Genomic DNA, 12,885 nt, shown 5'->3' on the forward strand with positions numbered 1-12,885 from the left:
TTTCACGGTTCACATATTGCTGAAGCCTGGCTTGGAGAATTTTGAGCATTACTTTACTAGCGTGTGAGATGAATGCAATTGTGTGGTAGTTGGAGCATTCTTTGGCATTGCCGTTCTTTGGGATTGGAATGAAAACTGACCTTTTCCAGTCCTGTGGCCACTGGTGAGTTTTCCAAATTTGCTAGCATATTGAGTGCAGCACTTTCACAGCATCATCTTTCAGGATTTGGAATAGCTCAACTGGAATTCCATCACCTCCACTAGCTTTGTTCGTTGATGCTTTCTAAGGCCCACTTGACCTCACATTCCAAGATGTCTGGCTCCAGGTCAGTGATCACACCATCGTGATTATCTGAGTCATGAAGATCTTTTTTGTACAGTTCTTCTGTGTATTCTTGCCATCTCTTCTTAATATCTTCTGCTTCTGTTAGGTCCTTACCATTTCTGTCCTTTATCGAGCTCATCTTTGCATGAAATGAAAAGCTCAGTCGCTTAGTCATGTCCAATTCTTTGCAACCCCATGGATATAGCCTCCCAGGCTCCTCTGTCCATGGGATTTCTCAGGCAAAAATACTGGAGTGGGGTGCCACTTCCTTCTCCAGGGGATTGTCCCGAGCCAGGGATTGAACTTGCATCTCCAGTGGCTCCTGCATTGGCATACAGAATTTACTATTATTATTATTTATTTAAGCTGTGCTTCTTCTCCAGTGCTGTGTGGGCTTTTTCCTAGTTGCGGGAGGCAGGGTTCTCGTCGTGGTCGCTCCTCTTGTTGTGGAGCACAGGCTCAACAGTTGAGGTGCGCAGGCTTTCTTGCTCATCTTCCTAGACCAGGGATCAAACCTACATCTCCTACATTGACACAGAGTGGTGCACAAATGTACCTTCTGCAGCGAAGCGTCAATTATGAAAAAGTCATATTTTCAGGCACGGTGAAATTATTTTATTTTTCAGGGCATGAAAATAAGACTTTGCCTGTGCACTCTTCGGACAAGGGATCAAACCCGTGTCCCCTGCACTGGCAGGCAAATTTTTCATGCTTATTTTCACAGCATGAAAATAAGACTGTGCAATAGATGCTGATGCTTCTGTGTCTTCTTGTTTTCATGTGGTCTGTGATATCACTACAGCCTCCATAGTGTGGGTTACACATTTAATTCTTGTTGGCAAGTCAAATGAAATTTAGTACTACTAACCAATGAATGTTCACAGTTATTTTCTTTCTCTACCCCCTCCTAAATCTCTGTCACCAAAATTCATTGTTACAAAATCACTGTCACCAAAAATCGTTGTTACAAAATTAAAAATGTGTTATCCAACAATAAACAAACAGCTGTAGATTTATATCATATGATACATAATAAAATCCTTATAGCAATATAAAGCTGGTATTGTATTCACTCTATGGTAAAACTGAATAAACGGTGAGAAATGTGCAATCCACGGGCCAAAGCACAGGCTCAGCACAACTGGTTTTGCATCAAGTGGCCAGCAGAGCTGGCAGCCCGGACCGTTCTGCCACCGCCACCCCCTGAGCTCCAAAGGAGCTAGCTGATCTAACTGCTGGAGAGCATTTACTTTATCAGAAAGCACCCTTCCTGCTCTCCTTGAAAAAGATGTGCTAGCTCATATTACTTCTGGAAAGGCACTGGAAAAGAGAAATGGGAAGTGGCCAATTTAACTATATGTTACAGTGAGAATTCTGTTCACTGTACTGGTGTCTCAAATATGAGGACACGCCAGGATGGAAACAAGGAAGGTGCAGGTCTATCAAAACCTATCCAGGTTTATTTATGCATAACTATCAAATAAGGCTTCATTCAAAAATGAAAACTCTGAGACAAAAGCTAAAATGATGAAATACTGAGATGAAAGGTATAAGGTGGGACTATTCCTGGGCCAACTGAATATATAATGTGATGTCAGTACATGGGATCTTTTACTTTTACATCTTTTTAAAACTTATTGATTTACTTATTTTTGATTGCACTGGGTCTTCTTTGCTGCATGTGGGGTTTCTCTAGCTGCTAAGAGTGGGGGCTGCCCTTTGTTGCCAAGCACAGGCTTGCCATTGATAGCTTCTCTGTTGCGGAGCACAGGCCCCAGGTGCACGGGCTCTGGTAGTACTAGCGCATGGGCTCAGGAGCTGGAGCTCACAGGCTCGAGTGCGGGGGCTCAGGAGTTGTGGCACATGAACTTCAGCGGTGTGCGGCATGTGCACTCTTCCCGGACAAGGGATCAAACCCGTGATCCCTGCATTGGCAGGCAGATTCCTATCCACTGTGCCACCTGGGAAGTCCAGTACATGGAATATTTTCAATATCAATATAACATATATAAAATGAAACGAAACCTATGAAAAATGAAAAGCCAGCTTTGTATGGCAAGAAATGGAAAGATTTCCAGAATGCTATAGCGTTTTCTTAGAAAACCAAATTGTAAAACTATATATGCATCATGATACAATGCAATACTTTAAAAAAGAAACCAACCCCAACCCCCTTCACAATCAGGAAGATACTCAACAAACTACCAGCGGTCCTAAGCTGTGGGTGGTAGAACTAAAACGCAACAGGGAAAAGGAAATTTTTACTCTTTATAATCTTTTTTGGTTTGAATTTATAATGAGCATGTCTTACTTTTGACGCACGAGAAACAAAAACAAACAAATATTACAAGGCATTAGCTAATGTAGTATTAACTAAGTGGTACAAGTAATAAATGATCCAGAAGTTCTGTAAGACATTCCCTTTGGGCAGAAGAAAAGAGAGGAGTCAAGTTGCCAAAAAAAAAAGGAAGATAAAGGTGGAAGCCCAGTGATCTCACAAAATCCATAGCCTCACAGGCCCCCCTAGTTGCAAGACACTTAATCTCTCCCTGTATATAGATTCAAACGCTCTCTAGTTCTGTGAATGATCCAACAACTAGTGAACGGAGGTTATAAGGGGCCTCAGCCAGACAGGAAATAAGAGAAGTAATTCATCAGTTTGTCTCCTGTTCACTTCTCTTTTCTTCTGCAGCCTGGGCTCTAACTTCTAATCGCCAATGTGTAATCAGGTCCTCAACATGAGGTTTCTTTGTATGTAGTGGGATCCTACTGCTAGACCTCAGCCACAACTGTCTGCTCCACACTCACGAACAACCACCAACAGGGTGCCCTGGTAATGAAAACGGTGAGACCATCCCTGGAGCATATAGAGAACTGCTTTGTGGAACCAGAACAGAAAACTCACAAATGAAAACAGCGAAAGATAAAATTGGAGAGGTATGCCATGGGCAGATGGATGTGCTGAGGCCTTTTATTCTGCAGGAGGAAAATATTTGTACTTTTATTCTACAGAGACTATGGAGTCATAAAAGGCTTTTTTCTTTTTTTTCTTACTAAGGCAGTACATGACTACTGTTTTACAAATATTTATTAAAAAGGGTGTTAAGACGGTTTGGTGTGGGGTGAGAGAAGAGATGTAGGAGGATCAGTTAGAAGGACAGTGAATTAATCCAGATGAAGGTGATGATGACTAGGAAGAGGATGGGACCGTGAGGAAAGGAAAGACAGCTTTTGAAATGACTTTCCAAGGTAAGACTAGATAAGAGTTTGGGGTCGCTGACCGAGGCAGGCAATTATAGCTGAGAGCACAACCAGGCAGGTGTGACATGTCCCAGGCATTAGAAGCTTGGACTTTAGACCCAAGTCATCAGAGACACCAGACAAAATGACGTGAAAACTATGGTCATGCTAAGAGCCAGTAAACGTGTGGATATGTCGTTAGAAAGTAGCAAAGGGTAAAAATCCAGGGTGAGACTCTTACCTTGGACAAAAAAAAAAAAAAAAAAATAGACCAGTTACAACAGAAAGAGCTAAGAGAGGTGGGTATCATACAGAGCAGGGCATCTTGTTGACAATGGCTCTTACAGTCTTGTGGATGGCAGCCACAGATACCAGGCAGGGCATGCCCAAGGCAGCCTTCAAGAAGCTACCTGGGGAGTGGGTGACTACAAGGGCTGCCAATAAGGTTTTCTGCTTGGTTGGGCCACCGGACAGGCCAGGGCAGTCAGATGAGGCTATCGGGGAATTTACATAGGAAGGGCTAAATTATTACAAAGCAATTTTGAAATTTTATCCTGGATAACGGAATGGTAGTTTATGAATAGATTTAAAAAAAAAAAAAAAACTTAGGAGGAAAATGTTAACAGAATGCACAACAAATACAATTTTAGACATGATGATTTTGAATGGATTATACAAATTGGTAATGTCCAGAATAGAGATGCAGCAGATATATGAGTGGAACGCATGGGAAAACAGTGCTTGTAATGTCACACTGAAATCCAGGAGCCCAAAACTCAGAGAGTATCTTTCAAACTTTTTGAATTATGACCTATGAGGTTAAAACAAAATGCCTTGCAATCTAACATGTAGGTGTGCACATATATCTTAAACAAAAGTCTCATGAAACACTGCTTCTCTTGCTTTGATCTATTTCATTTCATCCTATTTTATTCCTTTTTACTACTTCTTTTTATTCTTTTTTACTACTTCTTCTTGGAAGGACTGATGTTGAAGCTGAAGCTCCAATATTTTGGCCACCTGATGCGAAGAGCTGACTCATTTGAAAAGACTCTGATGTTGGGAAGGATTGAAGGCAGGAGGAAAAGGGGATGACAGAGGATGAGATGGTTGCATGGCATCACCGACTCAATGGACATGAGTTTGGGTAAACTCCGGGAGTTGGTGATGGACAGGGAGGCCTGGCATGCTGTGGTTCATGGGGTTGCAGAGAGTCGGACACGACTAAGCAACTGAACTGAACTAAACTGAACTACTTCTTCTTTCTTTTAATGTTGCCCGTAGGCTCTAAATTGATTACAGCACCTGAATTTTGGCTTAGAGATTTTTAGATTAAACAGACTTCTGCGGGTATTTTGTAGAACCATCTGCACAGATATGACTGATAAATCCAAAAGACATATTCTTTGAGAAAGGGTAAAAAAAAAAGAGAGAAAAGCAGAAAAATTAAAGACTGGCTTGGGAACCACTATGGGGGTAAGGAGAGGACAAATTAGAAAGTTGGATCACAGGATGGAAAAAAACTAGTACCAAAGAGGACAATGTTGCCAGAAGGAAGGGGAATCAACAAAAGCTCTTTTTAATTCATGTCTTCGTCACTACTGCAGTGGTTCTCCAAGTGTACTCGAGAACACTAACTTAAGTAGAATCACTTTGGCCATTTGTTAAAAATTCAAACACCCAGGTGGGCCTCATCCCAGGCCTAGTGAACTGAACTTTCTGGGTATGTGCCCCAGAATTGACAATTTACAAGTTTCCCAGGATATTCTTTTCACCGACTATTTTTATCTTAGTGCCTTCCACCAATCAGATTTCAAGGTACTTTTCAGGAACGCGCAGCCTCACTTCACACATTAGATGTAATCTTAAATAGCTGTTAAGTGAGTGCCTGCACACTAAACCATTATTCCCCTAAAGACTATCATGATTAACTGTACGTACAACTTCAGAATAATGTCCAAAAGAAAACAAACACCTTCTGAAGCATTCAGCCTTTAGACAGACACTTTATTCTGACTGTTTTGTATTACTTCTCCAAGTGGTTGGCCAAATGGGCATACAAGCCTCATTCGTTAGTTTTATTTCGTTTAAAAGCATATACTATATTTAAAAATTCACTATGCTGTTACATGTTTCATTTTGATTTTGAATTGAGTGCACTGGACTGAACTAGTTAAGTACCACAATGAAGTGGTGTTTAGGAGAACTCACAGGCAGGAAGTGCCACAAGGAAAAAGTGTGCAGAAAATACAAAAACTAAAATTTATGATTTGGACTCTAACAGCAAAGATATCCCTTTACATGGTAAGCCCTGCTAACAAAAATATTTGTCAGTTTATTACCAAGTATGAGATGAGACTCTATTCTACTCTTTAAGATGGGAATCATAACTAACAACAACTACCGCAGAAAACATTATCACTTATATCAGGTGATATCAGGTTCTGTTTTCAAACCTTTCCACGGATTAACTCGTTTCATCTTCACAACAACCCTGTGAAGTAAGTACAGCTTTAGACCTCATTCCCAGAACATGAAGCTGAGATACAGGGAGCTGTGTAACTTTCTTAGGGTCCTACAGCTAGAAATAGGAGCTGAGGCTCACACACAGGCAGTCTGTCCTGAGTCTGCATTCAAAGGCAGTGTGCTACACTGTGACTGGGAGAAAGCCTCAGATGAAGAAGTAGCTAGCTGCCCAGCAGACAGAGAGACTTGCTGTTTATGGTTGAGGTTTTTTTTTTTTTTTTTTTGGGTTCTTTATACAAGTGATTTCCAGGTAGCTTGGATCCCTGTTTACATTTATCTTTTTACGATGCACTTTATATATGAGGAATACTCACAATAGCATATAAGATGTGATACTGGGGTGGAGTCTGAGAGTCTGCATTTCTGAAAAGTTCCCAGGTAATGGTGATACTGCTGGCTTGGGGACCGCGCTTTGAGTAGTGAGGGCTTAGAGTGTGAGATCTGGGATAACAATGCTAGTGGTGGAATTCTAGCTCCGTTACTTACTAGTTTTATAACGTTCTCCTGTGTGCCTCTACCATATCTATAAAATACTGAGATCAACACAGTGTTCTTATGAGGGATACATGAGATAATCCATGGATACTATTTAGAACAGCTGCTGGAATACAGAAAATACTCAATAAATACTATCTCTTTATATTATACAAAACTATTAAAAGCATATATCGTATCATATTAGAAAGCCATTTACAGAATTGACTGATGTAGCAAAACAATAAATAAATTCTTATCATTTTTTTCCAGACAGTCACTAGAACATCACTGTACACTGAAGGACATTTAATACATGTTAGACCCAGTATCCAACTTTATTAATTACATAAATCTGAAACTGTTGTAAATGAATTGGTGTGAAGGCTTTGGCCTATGTTATTTAAAAAGATTATTTTGTTTCTATGCCAGAAAGCTTTTTCTACATTGTAGGTGTGCACTGAGCTCATTTATTTGAATAGCTTTCTTTGAATTTAGAAAGAGATATTTTTGTTTTAAAAATTCATGTTAATCAAATAGAAATCAGAACTGGTATTAGTATGAACAATAATAATGACTTTAAACATTTGTTCAAGCAAGAGCACTAGTATAGTTGAGATAAATTTGGAAGAGTTAGCCAAATCCTTCACATACAACTGTATGCATTTTCACACTACTATACAATGCAGCCTAATTACCTCATGCTAGAATCATGATGGTGATATCATTCACCTAGAGCTAGACATCTTGGAATGCAAAGTCAAGTGGGCCTTAGGAAGCATCACTATGAACAAAGCTAGTGGAGGCAATGGAATTCCTATTTGGAATTTGGAATTCCTATTAGGAATCTAGAATTCCTATTAGGATTTGAGCTACTTCAAACCCTAAACGATGATGCTGTGAAAGTGCTGCACTCAATACGTCAGCAAATTTGGAAAACTCAACAGTAGCCACAGGACTGAAAAAGTTCAGTTTTCATTCCAATCCCTAAGAAAGGCAATGCCAAAGAATGTTCAAACTACTGCACAATTGCACTCATCTCACACGCTAGCAAAGTAATGCTCAAAATTCTCCAAGCCAGGCTTCAACAGCACGTGAATCGTAAACTTCCAGATGTTCAAGTTGGTTTTAGAAAAGGCAGAGGAACGAGAGATCAAATTGCCAACATCCACTGGATCATCGAAAAAGCAAGAGAGTTCCAGAAAAACATCTACTTCTGCTTTATTGACTATGACAAAGTCTTTGACTGTGTGGATCACAATCAACTGTGGAAAATTCTGAAAGAGATGGGAATACCAGGCCATCTGACCTGCCTCCTGAAAAATCTGTATGCAGGTCAAGAAGCAACAGTTAGAATTGGACATGGAACAACAGACTGGTTCCAAACTTGGAAAGGAATATATCAAGGCTGTATATTGTCACCCTACTTATTTAACTTATATGCAGAGTACATCATGAGAAACGCTGGGCTGGAGGAAGCACAAGCTGAAATCAAGATTGCCAGGAGAAATATCAATAACCTCAGATATGCAGATGACACCACCCTTATGGCAGAAAGTGAAGAAGAACTAAAAGCCTCTTAATGAAAGTGAAAGAGGAGAGTGAAAAAGTTGGCTTAAAATTCAACATTTAGAAAACTAAGATCATGGCATCTGGTCCCATCACTTCATGGCAAATAGATGGAGAAACAATGGAAACCATGAGAGACTTTATATTTTGGGCTCCAAAATCACTGAAGATGGTGACTGCAGCCATGAAATTAAAAGACGCTTACTCCTTGGAAGAAAAGCTATGACTAACCTAGACAGCAAGTTAAAAAGCAGAGACATTACTTTACCAACAAAGGTTCATCAAGTCAAGCTTTGGTTTTTCCAATAGTCATGTATGGATGTGAGAGTTGGACTGTGAAGAAAGCTGAGCACTGAAGAATTGATGCTTTTGAACCGTGGTGTTGGAGAGGACTCTTGAGAGTCCCTTGGACTGCAAGGAGGTCCAACCAGTCCATCCTAAAGGAGATCAGTCCTCAGTATTCATTGGAAGGACTGATGCTGAAGCTGACACTCCAATACTTTGGCCACCTGATGCAAAGAACTGACTCACTGGAAAAGACCCTGATGCTGGGAGTGATTGAAGGCAGGAGGAGAAGGGGGTGACAGAGGATGAGATGGCTGGATGACATTACCAACATAATGGACATGAGTTTGAGTAAGCTCCGGGAGTTGGTGATGGACAGGGAAGCCTAGCATGCTGCAGTCCATGGGATCGCAAAGAGTCGGACCACGACCGAGCGATGGAACTGAACTGAACTGAGGAACGGTAAAAGCTGGAGAGTCAGTGAAGGAGAAGATATGAAATATGAAGTCTTATATTTGGGGTTGGCCAGTATATATTTGAGTCAGCCAGAAAAGATCAATAAATAATTTGCCTCTCTTTCCACTTTTCATTTCTCTAACGTGGGTGATGAAAAAGACAACTGTGAGACAGATTCTGATATTTATTTTTCTAAATTAAAACCATATTCAGCATATGACCTGCCCAATGAGATCATGACAGATAAGAATCAAGGAAATGGGTAGAATTATTTTTCTCTCCTCTTTCCCTTCTCTCTCTCCCTGCAGAAGGGAGTAAGGAAGGCTCCATGCTCCTCCTTGAATGTCCAATGGGGTATGAGAATTTTTTTTTTAAACATTCAACCCAACACAACAGATTTTTACTTTATATTTGCTTTCTAAACAAGTGTTACCTTTAAAAAAAAAATCACATTTGCCCCCAAATCTGCATTAAAGTGTTTATATAAAAGGCTGGCATATGGAAAAATTTAAGGTAGAGTTACCTATACTTAATTATACTGAATAAGTATATTTCTATTGAAATAATTGTCAGGATTAACTTGTATTCTAAGTGAAAAAACAATCACCTGTGGGAATTATGATTCTTAATATCTAGGGATTATAATCAACAAAATTGGGTGGTTTGGATTAGAAGAACAAGAACACAATTATACCAACATCATGTTTTGTCATTTGGGCTTACAATGGTCTGAATCAAAATCTTGAAAAACAGAAATTTACCAAATGCCTGAGCTAACTTTTTCCACTTACAAGGCAGGTAATAGCTGTATCTCAGTACCAGAGAGTCAAGGAATTTCACTTCAGTGTGACCTATTTATGCCTCTCAGATTCATCATATGCATATTTTAATGACCCTGAACCAAAGGAAATGTAGAAACCTATTTGAAAAGCTGACATTAAGGTTGTGACACCAGCGAAAACAACAAGAGAATCTAAAGTTAAACTGACACACAATCCCCAAATCAGTCTGTTACACTCCTAATTTAAAAAACAGTTACTATGTGAAAAAGTGATGGCATGTCAGCCTTTGCTTTGAAACCTCTGAATTTTGTCATTTGGTGTTTGTGTCACAACCTTAATATTATTTAAATATACTTTTAATATCTATTATTTAAAAAATATCCTTGAATTGAAGATACTCTGAAGCTTTGAAGAAGCCAACCTCAAAGCACTGCATTCCTAGCATGCCACTTTTATTAGAAGTGGTGCATAAAACATTTCCTGTTGACAAATCTAATTCATTAAAAGGTGAGATGGATGCATTTTAAAATAACTGGCTGGCATCATTATCTGCAGCACCTTTTATAAATTATTCCTCTTTTCCCTTTTGACTGAACTTGTCACAGTTCTCTCTTTCAGAGTCTGAGTGTTATGCCTTATAGTCAATGCTTTCAACATGTTTAGACAAGTCATAAGTTAAATAAGCAGTGGTACTTTATTTTCTAGAAATGAGAAAGGGTAGCAGAAGTATTTACAGATAATTTCAGTCAATTCATTGATTTTTAGCTAAGGACAAGGAAAGTCAGCTAGTGCTAGTTTCATCTTACACAAAGGATTTAAAAATAAAACTATACTGTTTGAGGAAAAGGGAGAATTTCAAAGAAAGGAACATAAAGAGAGATGCTGGCAGCCCTGCTGCAGTAGTGCGCAGAAGACTTACTTTAAAATTGAATTGTGCTTCCCCTGACATCGGAGATCAGGTACATCATAAAGCTGACAGCTGGCTGGCATGCTGCCTTCCTAGAGGAAAATGCTAACTGCATTTCTCTTCGAGGCCAAAGGAATAGAATTATAGAAGCTTTCAAGCAAACTGGGAAGATGGAGGACAAGTCATTTAAAATATGATGAAAAGCATTTCTTACCTAATTTTGTTTCAGAAGATTCTAAGAATGAGCTGGTCTTCTAATCCTAACGTAGGTGGTAACTTATTTCCTTCTGAGGTGTCAGTAGAAGAGCTGCCTTTTCGTCAGTGTCTTCAGCAGCTTTTTTCCCAAATATACAAAGCACACCTATAAAATAATTAGATATAGCTTTATCACCCACGTGGAGGAGGCACAGTTACAACATTACTGATTTCATTGGCAGTGACAGCACTACCGTTAAGGTATGATATACAGACTCGATCCAAGAGATGCTAGAAACACATAAAGACATCCTGAAGTCGGGGCACCTTAAAGAAGCTTATTAACAAGACGACTCATAGAGTATTGGCACATGGATAACAGACGCACCTTAAAAATATGCACAAAGTAGCCCTTTTATTATCACTGAGTTTTCAAATGTTCCTAAAGAAACTTAGATCACAGACAGTAAGGGATGGCTGCACCATATGAATCAAGCAATACCTTTCAGTACAATTAGAGCTTTCTTGTTTAATTACCAGTTGCCCCAGAACTGTTTCTTAAAGCCATATTTGGGACATCCCTGGAGGTCCATTGGTTAAGATTCCAAGTTTCCAATATAGGGGACTATGGTTCAGTTCCCGGTCAGGGAACTAAGATTCCACATGCCGCATGATGAGGCCAAAATATTACAAAGTAAATTTTAAAATTTAAATTAAAAAAAAATCATTTCCCCACTCTTCTAGGTTATCTTGATAAAGCAGATTCCGACTCAGCTGATCTGGGGTCAGGACCTGAGATTCTGTGTTTCTAATAACCTCCCAAGTAAAGTCACCAAAGAGGTGAGTCTGTGGTCTAAACAGTCACTACTGAGGTTCCACCAATCTACCTGACTTTGCCTGCATCAAAATACACTGCAGTCATGCTTGTTTTTTGGCCTCTGTCTCTCTATATAATTTTTAAATCTTTTGTCAAGTAGTCTCTCCTCCCCTCAGAAATACACATAAATTTGATTGAACTGATCCAACTGGGCATTACTGGTTGGGACATAGACTTGGATTACTGTTTTTCCAGTGGTCATGTATGGATGTGAGAGTTGGACTGTGAAGAAAGCTGAGCACCGAAGAATTGATGCTTTTGAACTGTGGTGTTGGAGAAGACTCTTGAGAGTCCCATGGACTGCAAGGAGATCCAACCAGTCCATTCTAAAGGAGATCAGTCCTGGGTGTTCATTGGAAGGACTGATAAAGCTGAAACTCCAATATTTTGGCCACCTCATGTGAAGAGTTGACTCATTGGAAAAGACTGTGATGCTGGGAGGGATTGGGGGCAGGAGGAGAAGGGGACGACAGAGGATGAGATGGCTGGATGGCATCACTGACTCGATGGGCATGAGTCTGAGTGAACTTCAGGAGTTGATGATGGAGAGGGAGGCCTGGCGTGCTGCAATTCATGGGGTCACAAAGAGTCGGACACAACTGAGCAACTGAACTGAACTGATCCAACTGGGCACCTATAAAACCTTATTTCCCAAAGCCATGTGTATGACATATCATTCCACTTATTGAGGTTCTACTGTCACAAAATAATGCTTTATTATTTCCTCATGGGAGTTTTGCACATCTCGTTATGTTAGATTTGTTCCCAGGAACTTCATATTTTGAATGTTACTATAAATAATATCTCTTTGCAAGGGCTTTTTCATGTTTTGTTTATATTTGTGTAATTTTGTACATCGATATGTTTACCCAGGATATCTGTAAAACTCTTACTACACTTTTCTGTAGCTTGACATTATGAACATTCCAAAATCTATAATTATTTCTTTATCTTGCCTTACTAAAAGGAAAAGAAAAGAAGTCAAACAGTAAGTATATTATTTAATAGAAAAAAAAAAGCTATTTGATGATTTGTGATCAGTCACAATGATCTCTTCATTAGGCTTGAAAGTGAAGTCGCTCAGTTGTGTCCAGCTCTTAGCGACCCTGTGGACTGTAGCCTACCAGGCTCCTCCATCTGTGGGGTTCTCCAGGCAAGAATACTGGAGTGGGTTGCCATTTCCTTCTCCAGGGGATCTTCCCAACCCAGGGATCGAACCCTGGTCTCCTGCATTGTAGGCAGACGTTTT

The 12,885-nt window shown here is 39.7% G+C and overlaps 1 protein-coding gene across 1 annotated transcript in view; it reads right to left on the reverse strand.

The window, feature by feature from the left end:
* The window catches only part of KIAA0825 (KIAA0825 ortholog), a 429,492-nt gene that overhangs the window by 380,450 nt on the left and 36,157 nt on the right, over nt 1-12,885 (reverse strand). The window contains exon 2 of the mRNA XM_010831930.1: nt 10,779-10,925. The gene's annotated coding sequence lies outside the window, so the exon portion shown is untranslated. The remainder of the gene's footprint in view (nt 1-10,778; nt 10,926-12,885) is intronic.

Source organism: Bison bison, unplaced genomic scaffold, assembly GCF_000754665.1.
Source record: "Bison bison bison isolate TAMUID 2011002044 unplaced genomic scaffold, Bison_UMD1.0 scf7180017864533, whole genome shotgun sequence".
Classification (NCBI taxonomy): domain Eukaryota; kingdom Metazoa; phylum Chordata; class Mammalia; order Artiodactyla; family Bovidae; genus Bison; species Bison bison.